At 36.2% G+C, this 13,302-nt stretch overlaps 2 long non-coding RNA genes across 2 annotated transcripts; both read right to left on the minus strand.

The window, feature by feature from the left end:
- Positions 1-4,863: 4,863 nt before the first annotated feature.
- Positions 4,864-5,715, minus strand: LOC134271965 (uncharacterized). Its single transcript, XR_009993119.1, has 4 exons — positions 5,663-5,715; positions 5,407-5,511; positions 5,070-5,241; positions 4,864-4,911 (listed from the first exon to the last, which is right to left on the minus strand). It is a non-coding gene; the product is annotated as an uncharacterized LOC134271965 (long non-coding RNA).
- Positions 5,716-12,739: 7,024 nt separating this feature from the next.
- On the minus strand, positions 12,740-13,119 carry LOC134272025 (uncharacterized). Its single transcript, XR_009993128.1, has 2 exons — positions 13,053-13,119; positions 12,740-12,942 (listed from the first exon to the last, which is right to left on the minus strand). It is a non-coding gene; the product is annotated as an uncharacterized LOC134272025 (long non-coding RNA).
- Positions 13,120-13,302: the final 183 nt, after the last annotated feature.

Consider the following 13,302-nt stretch of genomic DNA (forward strand, 5'->3'; position numbering starts at 1 on the left):
ATTTTGAATACATTGCGATAGGTAGAGTTAATTTCATTGTAAGAGTTATCTTTCCTGTTGATGTTTGTTGTGGTCGAAATTACCCTGAGGCTGGTCGAAATTAACCCAGGCATCATGGTTACTAATTTTTGAACCAATTTATTATTTTTTAACATATTTTTAGTTCGTAAAGGATTAAATTTGAAGAAAAAATCAATCTTCTTTACTCCGGTTATTTTTTGAATTTGTACATCTGAAAACGGAAAAGTTTTGTGGATTGAAAGCCATATGTCAGCATAAGTGGTCGAAATTACCCCAGTTTACCCTAATAAGGTATCATTTTAAAACATCTATCGGGCTATAAATACAGGTTGGTACAAGATTAAATTGATCATTAATCTCGTGACCAACCTGTATTTATATCCCGATAGATGTTTAAACCCGTATTTATATCCTGATAGATGTTTAAAGATGATACCTTATTTCTTAAGTGTTATAGAAGTCCCAACCAGATATTTGTTGGTACTGTAGATTCCTTATATTTTTTCTGAGACAGTTCTTATTATTGCGAGATGGCTCTTTTACATTATAAATCTAATAATTTAATTTCACTTTTATCAAGCAGTTTCATTGGCTGAATCATTCAGAGGAATATATAATATTTTGGATAACATAACTTGCCTACGTCACAATGAGTTACGTCAAAAACGTATTACTCCGCTTGACGTTACTTTTAAAATAATGCTCAACTTGAAGTCTTTTTCCGGAGGAAATATTGACTCATTACCTACACAAGAATTAAATTACAAGGAATGAAGCTAATTTCAACTTATGTTATCCGATATAACAAAACTTGGGGCAGTTTACGCTTTTTTATAAACCGCTTCGCGGTTTATAAAGCGTAAACTGCCCCAAGTTTTGTTATATCGGATAACATAAGTTAAAATTAGCTTCATTCCTTAAATAATTTGCAGTAGATGGTTGATCAAGAGAATTTTCATGGATTTCAAAGTCATTAAAAATAAAAGCGAGGAATTTTATTTTGCGAGTGTTGCTTCTAGTGAAATTCACAGCTAGGATAAGGCTGTCCATAAAATATCAAACTGTTCAAATTGTAGTAACTTCTCTAAACTACCTAGATATGACGTCATAATAGAATATGACGTCAAGTCACTGCATACTTGAGCTGACATGACGGGGAAAGTGTCATAATTTTTTCATAACATTTAGATTTATTTTGTGGACTAGCTTGTATTAATTCAAGTGTTAGGATTGTTTTTTAAGCCCGAGTGTGCTGATATGATGTTGAACATTTCAAATTTAATACCTCTATTCCAATCGTTTGTCTGATATGCACATATTCAAACAATAGCGAAAAATCATGTGTGAAACGCTCCCCTTATACGTCCGTAGACAGACTTAGAATTTATGAATCGTGTTTATATTGGACTGGCACAAGTGATAAACAAGGACAAAATGAAGATTTTCTGTGTAAATCTTCAAGAGAAGTATGTCCTCTAACTGAATTTTGCTGGAGGATTGTGTGTAATTTTTCCGCTTTTGTATAAATTGCGATAAAGAGTGAAAATACCCCTTCTTACGCTGGTAAGTTGAATTTCTTGTAAAATATTTTCTTAACAAGTAAAAATTAAACCTGCCTCCAGCACTTTCTATGTCCCCAGAGATCAATATGAATTGATCTATGTAACAAACTTTGCATAATATTTGTTTTGCACTTGTGCCGAAGCGATTTTTGTGCAACAAGTAGGAATATCATAAATCTACGTCACATGATCAACACAGTCATATGACATCATAATAATGCTCTAAAATAAAACCTGATTAAACCATTATCTCGAGTTGACTGCAATTTCAAACAAGGATCACTTATTAAAATTAGAATCTAGCAAATTCACAAATCTGGAAGAGATACTCTTGCTCACCATAACTATGTGCTTAGTTAGTTTATTTAATACCAAGAAGCAGAGAAGAAGATTTTCAAAGAAATAATGCATTTTTACTATATAATCTATAGAGCCCCGCCCTAACACCAGAAACCCTAACCCTGGGGCCATAAAATTCACAAATCTGGAAGAGGCACTCTTGCTCATCATAACTTTTTGCTTAGTTAGTTTATTTACCGGTAATATCCAGGAGCAGAGAAGAAGATTTTCAAAGAAATAATGCATTTTTACTATATAATCTATAGAGTCCCACCCTAACACCAGAACCCCTGACCCTGGGGCCATAAAATTCACAAATCTGGAAGAGATACTCTTGCTCACCATAACTATGTGCTTAGTTAGTTTATTTAATACCAAGAAGCAGAGAAGAAGATTTTCAAAGAAATAATGCATTTTTACTATATAATCTATAGAGCCCCACCCTAACACCAGAAACCCTAACCCTGGGGCCATAAAATTCACAAATCTGGAAGAGGCACTCTTGCTCATCATAACTATGTGCTTAGTTAGTTTATTTAATACCCAGGAGCAGAGAAGAAGATTTTCAAAGAAATAATGCATTTTTACTAGTGTTGTAAAATCGGACAAATTTTACTATCGATTATCAAATTGAATCGGAAGAACACAATCGATAATATAATCGATAATTTGAACTATTAAAGAAGGTTACATTTATTCATTCAGCACGAATAGAATTCCATGACATGTGACCGCGAACTTCAACTTATCTTTATTGGCATACGACTTTTTACACAATTTACAAATAACTGAGTCCATTGATAATTTTTTTTGCATGGAGGCCCATCGCCCTTTTTCCGAAAGCCAAAAAACTCCAAACTTTAGATCGTGTTGCAACAGGATATGGATATAATTCGGCGTCAACCTCTTCACCATGCACATTTGCCATTTTGTTTACCGCCAATTAGAGTGACGTCCCTTTGGTGAATATAAAAGTTAAACCTGATCGGCTTAAAAATACGGCTTGAAAAATATAGCGATCTATCGATGATAATATTTACAATCGATTGTCGCCGATCTGGGCCTTTAAACGACGATTTTTCGATAGTCGGCGACTATCGTAACAACACTAATTTTTACTATATAATCTATAGAGCCCCGCCCTAACACCAGAAACCCTAACCCTGGGGCCATAAAATTCACAAATCTGGAAGAGGCACTCTTGCTCATCATAACTATGTGCTTAGTTAGTTTATTTAATACCTAGGAGCAGAGAAGAAGATTTTCAAAGAAATAATGCATTTTCACTATATAATCTATTGAGCCCCGCCCTAGCACTAGAACCCCTGACCCTGGGGCCATGAATTTCACAAATTTGGTAGAGGACTCAATGCTCATTACATTCATGCCAACAGTTTGCCTGCTTGATGTCCAGGAGTAAAGAAGAAGATTTTTAAAGATAGCAATAATTTTAGTGGTTTTGGCCCCACCCCTCAGGCCCCAGGGGGGCGGGGACCATGAAATTCACAATTTTTGTTCCCCTCCATCCATAGATGCTGTATACCAAATTTGGTTGAAATTGGTTCAGTGGTTTCAGAGAAGAAGCTGAAAATGTTCAAATGTTAACACACGACACACGACGCACGACGCACGACGACAGACAAAAACGGATAGCAATAGGTCACCTGAGTTACTCAGGTGACCTAAAAATGCTTTTGATATTATATATTTGTAAGATAATCATATAATTTAGACATCAAAATCAGTTGGACATGTAAAGTTTTAATATATATGATACAAACCTTTGTTAGTGTTTGAAGACCTATGTTTTTTTGAGCCACCGCCGCTGCCACTCTGAATGATGTAGACTCAGAAGCACTGTAAAAGTTGGACTTTGGGTTCTTTGAGGCTACGGTATGGTTAAAGCTTTCATTGGTCTGAGTGCTACCCACTTTAACAAGCTTTTCAGAATTTGCAGCATATTCTTCAAATATGGTCTTTAAGTCAGATAGCAGATCTTCTCCTGTCATATATTTACCATATGGCAAACTTGTTGGTTTATATGAGGATGGATTTTTCAAATATCTGCAAGATGAAAATCACTTTACTGAAATAATTTACTTAATTAACATTATTATTATTCTTATTACTATTGCATCATTGTTTAGAAATTAACCTAGAATACTTACCCACACAACTCAGAACATTTTGAATGATCACCAAAAACATGGCAAGGAATGGCCTCCAAGATTTTCTTCATGCTAGCTGCATCTTCACTCCCCTTGACAGCATATGCAAAGCACTTAGTCAGATGGTTTATTGCTTTTGGTCCAAGGTTATTATATCTTTTTTTCCTTTCTAAGTGAATATAGCTTGTTTGTTACATTTTTCTTGGTATGGTTAAAATCTGAGAATTTTTCTAAAGACTCATCAAAAGATGCTCGAGCCCTACAAATACATAGCAAAATTATTTCAATTAATTAGCAAGTAATGACCCATTATTACAGTAATTCTAATTTAAGTATGAAATGTACAATTTTTAGAGCATAAAATTATAACCTTGAAATCGTAGTAGTATCATTATCCATGATAAGTTTTTTAACATGAAATCCCTTTGATTTCAATTCATGAAGCATTTCTACTGCCATGTCAGACTCCATTGCCTTGGAGGATTTCTCCCAATTTTTTCTACAGTCATGCTCTTTAGGATTTTCCTTATCCACCGCCCTGTCACAAAAACGACATTTTTTACAACGTAGGGCATAACTTAAGACTTTTCCGGTATTCACTCCTATCATACTACCATGACCTGAAATAAAAGAACACTATGTATAACTACATTTACATGCAGTTATTCAGTTAAACATGCATGATATAAAAATAGTGGTAAAAGTTGCTACAAAAAAATTATTTTAAATACACACCAGATAAACTAGCATAGTTCCTTCCACTTCCTCTGGTCTGCCAGCCAGCATCAAAGGAAACCGCCTGGTCTTCTTCACTTTGACAACTGCAAATGAACAAACATAACTTTCTCTCAAATGAAACATGTATCTATATATAATTTAATGCATTACAAAGTATACATTCCATGTTATAAACATAAATGATGCTATTAAATATATATTCTTACTTTTGTACCAAAACATTGATATAAATTTTTCTTACCTTCTACTTTCAGCTGCAATTGCATCACTACACGTCTCAGTAGCAACTGCTTCAAATGCAGAACCTGCCTCTCGTTCCCTCCTTTTTAGGGTGGTGGGGGATATGTTCGGGAGGTTCAATGCAGCCAATAAATTATTGACTACACTTTCACCAATACCACAGAATATCATTGCTGAAATTTATCAATATATTTAAATGTTATACAAATGTACTATATATACATGCATTATTAATCAGATTGTAGTGAAATGTTGTGTTTCAAAAACTTAAAAGAAGCTTCAATCACTCTAATTTCAAATAATAAAAAAATAAATAAAATTAATATAAATCAACTGACCTGCACCTAATTTTGAGTTTACATCCCAAATGTTTTTTGAATGTCGTTTTCCTGTGGGAACATAGTTAATTTTCTTACAACTACATCTTAAGTGAAGAAGACTACCTGAAATTCAAGTATAAAGAAAAAGAATTACAAAATACTTAATCAGAGCAAAAGTGTACACACACAAAAAAAACCAGTATAAGTCAACAGTTACATACTATAAATAACATGCAGACATGATATTAAAATTCAATGAAAAAATTATCCTTACCTAGGCCATATCTACTTTCTCCAATGTATGATGTCAATTGTAATGGTTGTCAACAGCTTGAACACCTTTAATAATAATAATTATGTGTTGACTTTTTATATTTGCTTTACATGTATTACTTTGGCTCAATACACAGCCCTATGTGCAATAATGCCCAACTTTAGAACCGGGCACGTTTATGGAAGAAGAAAAAGAAGAGTAAATGATAAATGTACAAACCCTTTCTCCAGTCCTTCTGCCAAAACATCAAGTTCAACAATATGTCTCCCTTGTACTGAATGGTGTGTACTGTATGTACAGGGGTCTTCTTCGTCACATTTATCTGACTCCGAATCATTCTCATCTATGTTTTCATCTGGGTTTTCATCTATGTTTTCATCTATGCACATCTCACAATCATCTTAAAATTTTAATATTAATTTCATTACATAATCCCCACGTGAAATATATATGTGAATGTCACAGTGTGATGTTCATATGGCTTAAATAGCGAATTTAAATATACTTTACAATACCTGAAGTAGATGATGATGTCGGTAAACTGGAATATGAGTGGTCGTGTCCTACATCTTCATGTGGGGAGGGCTTTCTCGTTTCTCCTTTAAACTGTCCATTCCCATTTCTTTCCCGTTCTATGAAAAATGTCAAGTTTAATTGACAAGTTTGTCAGAACAACAAGACACGGAAAAGCCGCCATTATGACGTTGTAGCATTCGTCCTTAACATTTCGGTACAAAAAAATACATACCCATCCAGCAAGGCGTTCAAGTTTGTTTACATCGAAGTCAATTAGGTGCTTGAAAGCCATGTGTTTGGCCTCATCACTCAATCCTGAAATAAAATTTAGAAAAAATATTTACTGGTCTCATTAATTTTTTTCTACTATTTTTTCTGGAAAAGAATATACTGTTTTACATCTCAGAAAAAATTTGGGCACCTACCTCTCTGAAAAGTCCTGAAATCAAGTGTTAAAATCTATTAACAACAAATCCAAAAATTATTAACATTAATCGTCGGCCATGATTTGACATGAACCTAAGGCCTAATACTGTTATGACACCTGCAATAAAAATTAATTTTTTTTTTTAAAAATATATATTACATGAATAATAAGTTTATAGATTTGTGTATGTGATGGTGTAACTAATTTTTTTATTTCATGCTAATAAAGCAGTGTAAGCCAAATGAAAAATGTCTATGCATGTTTACCTGATAAATGTGTGTAACTGAAAGATTTCATACTGTATGTACTTGTAAATTAAGATTTTTAATTATTTTTCCTTAATCAATGAAAATGAAATTTTTACACTGAAATGTTGAAATGTTGAACTTGTGTATGAGTGAGTATTATATAATTTTGTGATTTGTGTTTTTCATTTTTGGACAATTTGTGTGAAAAAAATTGCTTTAATATGTTGATTTTTATTAAATAAACTCATTAAAACAAAAACAAGTGTTATTACTTACAATCGAAACAATGTTGTTTCCATGGAGAATTACCTTGTCTGTCATTACACTGCAAGCACTTTAGGATCTGCTACATTAATCAGCCATGACAGCCCAATTGGCTATGGTGCTGCCAGCTCTGCCTGCCATTAGAGGCTGAAGCAATAAGAATTAGTCTTGGCTACTTCCTAAGAAGTTGGCACTCACTTGCCTTAAAACTTCATCATTAGTTTATTGAGTAAAGACAGAGAGCAAGCAAAACAATATTAGAGCAGTCAGACTGAAAAATGAAAGGAAAAAGTCAGAGTAAAAGAGGTCTTTTCAAAGTCCAAGATGGCCGTAAAACGGGATCCCCCCTCAGTAATTGGAAGAAACGAAGCCCAAAGCCTAAGTATGTGAGGAGGCATGTATCTGCTAAAATCAGCAAGACTGGAGAGTGCATTCTGAGAGACAATGCTGACCAACTAAACCATGAACAGCCTATCATGCTACTCCGACCGAAGGCCACATGCAACATGCTTCATGCAAATTCTACTCCTAGCCCAGATTACAACACCTACAGACTTTACATGCAGGGAAGACATGCGACATGTTTAACAAAGCATTCCATCTTCATAATGAAGTTAGCCCAAACTGCCCTACCAACCTACAGTTTGACTACCAGGCCGAAAAACAGAAAGGGGTATGCTGGGAGGAGACCTTGAGGTGCGTGTACTGTAAATTCCGCACCGAGAGCACGAAACTCTATGAGGAGATAGAAACTAACCTGAGAGGACCTAATGCAGCTAAACCAAACATTACCCTATGGACAGCCCTGATGGACAACCCTATTATGGGAAATACACTACAGGAAGTGTTCCTGGCCCTCAACTGCCCAGCACCATCCTACAGTGGTTTGCAGTACAAGGCTAACAAGGTAGGACTCAAGATTGTAAACATGGTCAGAGAAGATCTACAAAGGCAAAGGACTCACCTCAAAGATGTACTGGAGAGCTACGGATTTCCAGGTCAAACTCCTATTCCTGTGGAAGGTGACGGACGCTATAACAATCCCCTCTACTGGTCCAGAGACAGGAATCCATTTCAACCTGCAACACAGAGTACATATACCATTTCAGAAAATGTTACACCGAGCAAAAAAACTATTGGAGTGGTCACAAAAAACAAACTCTGTCATAAGCGAAGCCAAGGAACCAAGTGTCCGGATCATCCCGGAAGTGTACAGCCACCTTAATGATGGACCAGCCCATTGGTAGGGAGGACTTGGCCACAGAGGAAATCTGCCGTGAGTTCCTAAGTGACCCAGAGCCTACTTACATTGGCCAGATCACCACTGATGGAGACAGTGCGGCCTACCGTGGAGTGCAGAAGGCAATGAAAGAGCATGGACAGACCGTGGAGGCCTTACGAGATACTCGTCACCTTGCCCAGTCACAGAAAAAAGCAATTGATGCTGCAAAGTTTAGTCCAATAATGTTTCCGGGTAGAACCGCTGCAGACAAACAAGCCACCAAGAGAAAGTTCTCCGTCGACCTAATGAAGAGATGTACGGCAGAGTACCAACAGGCACTGAAAAAATACCCAGGTGACACAGAGAAGCTGGTCAATGTACTGAGCCATGCAACAGATGCTATCGTCAATTGCTACTCCGGCAAATGTGGAAGGATCTGTGCCAGCCACTCACTAGTATGTAGAGGCCTACCTGAAAAATGTTGGCCAAAAGAGTTTCTCCCATCCCATGCAAGGAAACTGCAACCCACAGAAGAAGACCAGGCCACCCTACGTCAGCTAGTGAACTTCCGCTTTAACAGGAATACACTTTCCTCTACCAGGTATGGGACCAACACCCAGAAATCCGAGGCACTCCACAGAGGTTATTTGAAGTCCAATCCAAAGAATGTTACATGTTCCGTGAACTTTGAACCCCAGATCTACTCCGCTATACACAGGATGAATCATGGACCTGGAAATTCCACTACCATGAAGTGTGCTGCCCTTGGAACTCCACTCCCGTCAACACCCGTGTGACCCGTCAACTGCAAAAAACAAAAGAAATATCAATCTGACAAATTACGAAAAAAGTCATTGACATACCGTAAAAAGAGACTAGAGCATGTGAGAGAAAATTTTAACATGTACTTTCAAAGAGGGACTGATACAAATGTCGGATATGTGAAGAGGCTGAGTGATCCCCCCTGAACATTCTTACAGCAAAAGTAAACAAGAGGCCCATGGGCCACATCGATCACCTGAGCACCAAGGGTAGGACTAGAATAAAATGGCTTTTTATTGTAAAAGAATGACTGCACTTAAGCTATGAGAGTTGAAACCTTTTTGTCTACCCATTGTAAGCTTAACATTACAATATATCAATAAATTTATCGATGATAAATGTGCAAGCACATGCTTGTGATATTTATCTCTAGAATTTTTTGTCATACATATTTCTATAATTACAGAAAATGTAATTGAAAAGAACATGTAAAAGCCCACACACCACTTTCGAATCTAAGGTATCCGCAAATAGGCGGAGTCATTTAAACCACATAGTTGTGGAATGTAAACATTAGCACATATGATTTTTTTCGCAATACGAATTTAAATGGAGAAAAAAGAGATCTTGTTGATTTTATGGTGCACATGTATGAAATGATTCTGATGATAAGGGATGGGGTAGATGTCTCGCTCTACAGACCATAACACAGAGGCGACATAAGCCTATAGATACACGTACTTACTATTGACACTGTCAATACCAGATTTCTTTCCAAACACCCCTAATGTAAAGCATAAAGTTAAATAAGAGACATATTATCTTCAAACCCTATTAAAATTTGCACAAAAATATCCCATAGTTTGAAGTACAATAGATACTATCACAACAGAGACTTACACACAATGAAATGTTCAATGAAAGCATAAGCGTATCGAACAGCAGAATGTCACGTGATTCAGGTGATTATCATATCAATCGTTGATGCACGGTGACAGGTTAATTTAGCAGTTATCTCGATCCTAGTTTGGGGATATTTTTTTAAAAATTAGATATGAGCCGCAACTTGACCAACATTGTCCTTTGGATATGTATAAGTTTAAGTTAAAATACACATTCTGTGCAAATAAGAAAAATGGCCAAGTTGCGGCTCGATGTAAACAAAGTCGTTGAAAACTGGTATGCATATGAATAACAATAGAAATGGGACAAAACTACTAGATTCCCGTCTCAAAAGCTGTTGTCGCTCGTCATTGTTTAATACTTTCATGTTATGTAATATACCAAAACCTGTTCTTAAGATATTGTTTAATACCTATAAAACATAAATTGAATGAATTTTGGAATTTTCTTTTGCGCAAAACACCGGGTTCCAACTCTCATAGCTTAAGTGCAGTCATTCTTTAAATCCAAAAGTAGTCCCATGACCAATCATGGATTTGCTATTTTTTAGAAAATGATTGAGAAGAAGATTTTTAAAGAATTTTCCTATATATTTCTATGTTAAACTTTGGTTGGCCATTTTGGCCCCGCCCTACCCCCGGGGATCATGATTTGAACAAACTTGAATCTACACTACATGATTCCCATATAAATATGATGAATTATGGCTTTGTCATTCTTGAGAAGAAAATTTTAAAGATTTTTCCTATATATTTCTATGTAAAACTTTGGTCGGCCATTGTGGCCCCGCCCTACCCCTGGGGGACATGATTTGAGCAAACTTGAATTCTTGAGGAGAAGATTTTCAAAGAATTTTCCTATATATTTCTATGTAAATTTTGGTCGGCCATTTTGGCCCTGCCCTACCCCCGGGGATCATGATTTGAACAAACTTGAATCTACACTAGACATGAGCAGGTTTCCATTTAAATATGATGAATTATGGCTTTGTCATTCTTGAGAAGAAGATTTTTAAAGAATTTTCCTGTATATTTCTATGTAAAACTTTGGTCGGCCATTGTGGCCCCGCCCTACCCCTGGGGGACATGATTTGAACAAACTTGAATTCTTGAGGAGAAGATTTTCAAAGAATTTTCCTATATATTTCTATGTAAATTTTGGTCGGCCATTTTGGCCCAGCCCTACCCCCGGGGGTCATGATTTGAACAAACTTGAATCTACACTACCTGAGCATGTTTCCATTTAAATATGATGAATTATGGCTTTGTCATTCTTGAGGAGAAGATTTTTAAAGAATTTTCCTATTTATTTCTATGTAAAAAGTTGGTCGGTTATTTTGGCCACACCCTACCCCTGGGGGTCATGATTTGAACAAACTTGAATCTACACTACATGAGCATGCTCCCATATAAATATGATGAATAACGGCTTTGTCATTATTGAGAAGAAAATTTTTAAAGAATTTTCCTATATTTCTATGTAAAACTTTGGTCGGCCATTTTGGCCCCGCCCTACCCCTGGGGGTCGTGATTTGAACAAACTTGAATCTACACTACCTGAGCATGTTTCCCTATAAATATGATGAATTATGGCTTTGTCATTCTTGAGAAGAAGATTTTTAATGAATTTTCCTATATATTTCTATGTAAAACTTTTGTCGGCCATTTTGGCCCCGCCCTACCCCCGGGGGTCATGATTTGAACAAACTTGAATCTACATTACATGAGCATGCTCCCATATAAATATGATGAATTATGGCTTTGTCATTTTTGAGAAGAAGATTTTTAAAGATTTTTCCTATATATTTCTATGTAAAACTTTTGTCGGCCATTTTGGCCCCGCCCTACCCCCGGGGGTCATGATTTGAACAAACTTGAATCTACACTACCTGAGAATAAAAGTTTCATGTTTCCTGGCACAGAGGTTCTTGAGAAGAAATTTTTAAAATATAACTAAATTTTCATTAATTCCCAATTATCTCCCCTTGAATAAGGGCGTGGCCCTTCATTTGAACAAACTTGAATCCCCTTCATCCAAGGATACTTTGTGGCAAGTTTTGTTGAAATTGGCCCAGTGGTTCTTGAGAAGAAGTCGAAAATGTGAAAAGTATACAGACAGACAGAAAGACAGACAGACGGACAGACAGACGGACGCCGGACAAAATGTGATCAAAAAGCTCACTTGAACCTTCGGCTCAGGTGAGCTAAAAATGACTTACCTTCAGTTCTCAAACAGACAATCGGGATGGCCCGCGTGCCTCAAACAGACCTTGGGGACTAATTTCTTACATAACTGTCTTTTGTTATTGACTGCCGCATCCTCTAAACTTAGGTGTAGTGGATTGATGCATAAACTATTCTGACATATGTGTGAGAGGTGTTCATCATGTGGAATATGTAATGTGTTTGTATGAAGCATGTACATGAATCTGTGTGCTAGTAGAACTTTTTTCGTGTTGTCTGGAAATGTGATTTTTACCCTCCCGTATGTAAATTCCTATCAAAAAAATTACACCCCAACCCATTCACCCTCCCCCTATCAACTTTCTCAAGCAAAATCTCTAATTTCTCCCGCCTGCAGTCAGCATCCATGATGAAGATAAAAAATCCCTTATAGGACCCAGACTCCCCATATAATTATAAATAACATGTAAGTTTCATGTAAATATAAACACTTACCTTCCGAATGCCCTCGCTGCAGGTTGCACAACAGTATTAATTTCTGCTATATATTCTTACCAAAATTACTCACCTTTAGTTTGGCCTCACTCATTCAAAACAAACTTCTCAGATGTTTCACTTTCACATCTTGTAGTACTACTGTTACTTAACATTTCGGTACAAAAAAATACATACCCATCCAGCAAGGCGTTCAAGTTTGTTTACATCGAAGTCAATTAGGTGCTTGAAAGCCATGTGTTTGGCCTCATCACTCAATCCTGAAATAAAATTTAGAAAAAATATTTACTGGTCTCATTAATTTTTTTCTACTATTTTTTCTGGAAAAGAATATACTGTTTTACATCTCAGAAAAAATATGGGCACCTACCTCTCTGCTAAAGTCCTGAAATCAAGGGAAAAACTCAGGAATTATTATCCGTCGGCCATGATTTGACATGAACTAAGGCCTAATACTGTTATGACACCTATAGGTAAAAATTGCAGTTATTTTCAACTTATAGAGATCCGCAGTAAATAACACGCTACATTATAAAAAAACAACCTCCACTCCTAAAATCTTCCCTGGTAATTCTATACTTTCTGTAATATTCCCTCATCCCATCATTTATTTCAAACGT

This window comes from Saccostrea cucullata, unplaced genomic scaffold (genome assembly GCF_032062105.1).
Source record: "Saccostrea cucullata isolate Sc308-1 unplaced genomic scaffold, CSIRO_AGI_Scuc_v1 ctg4063, whole genome shotgun sequence".
NCBI lineage: Eukaryota > Metazoa > Mollusca > Bivalvia > Ostreida > Ostreidae > Saccostrea > Saccostrea cuccullata.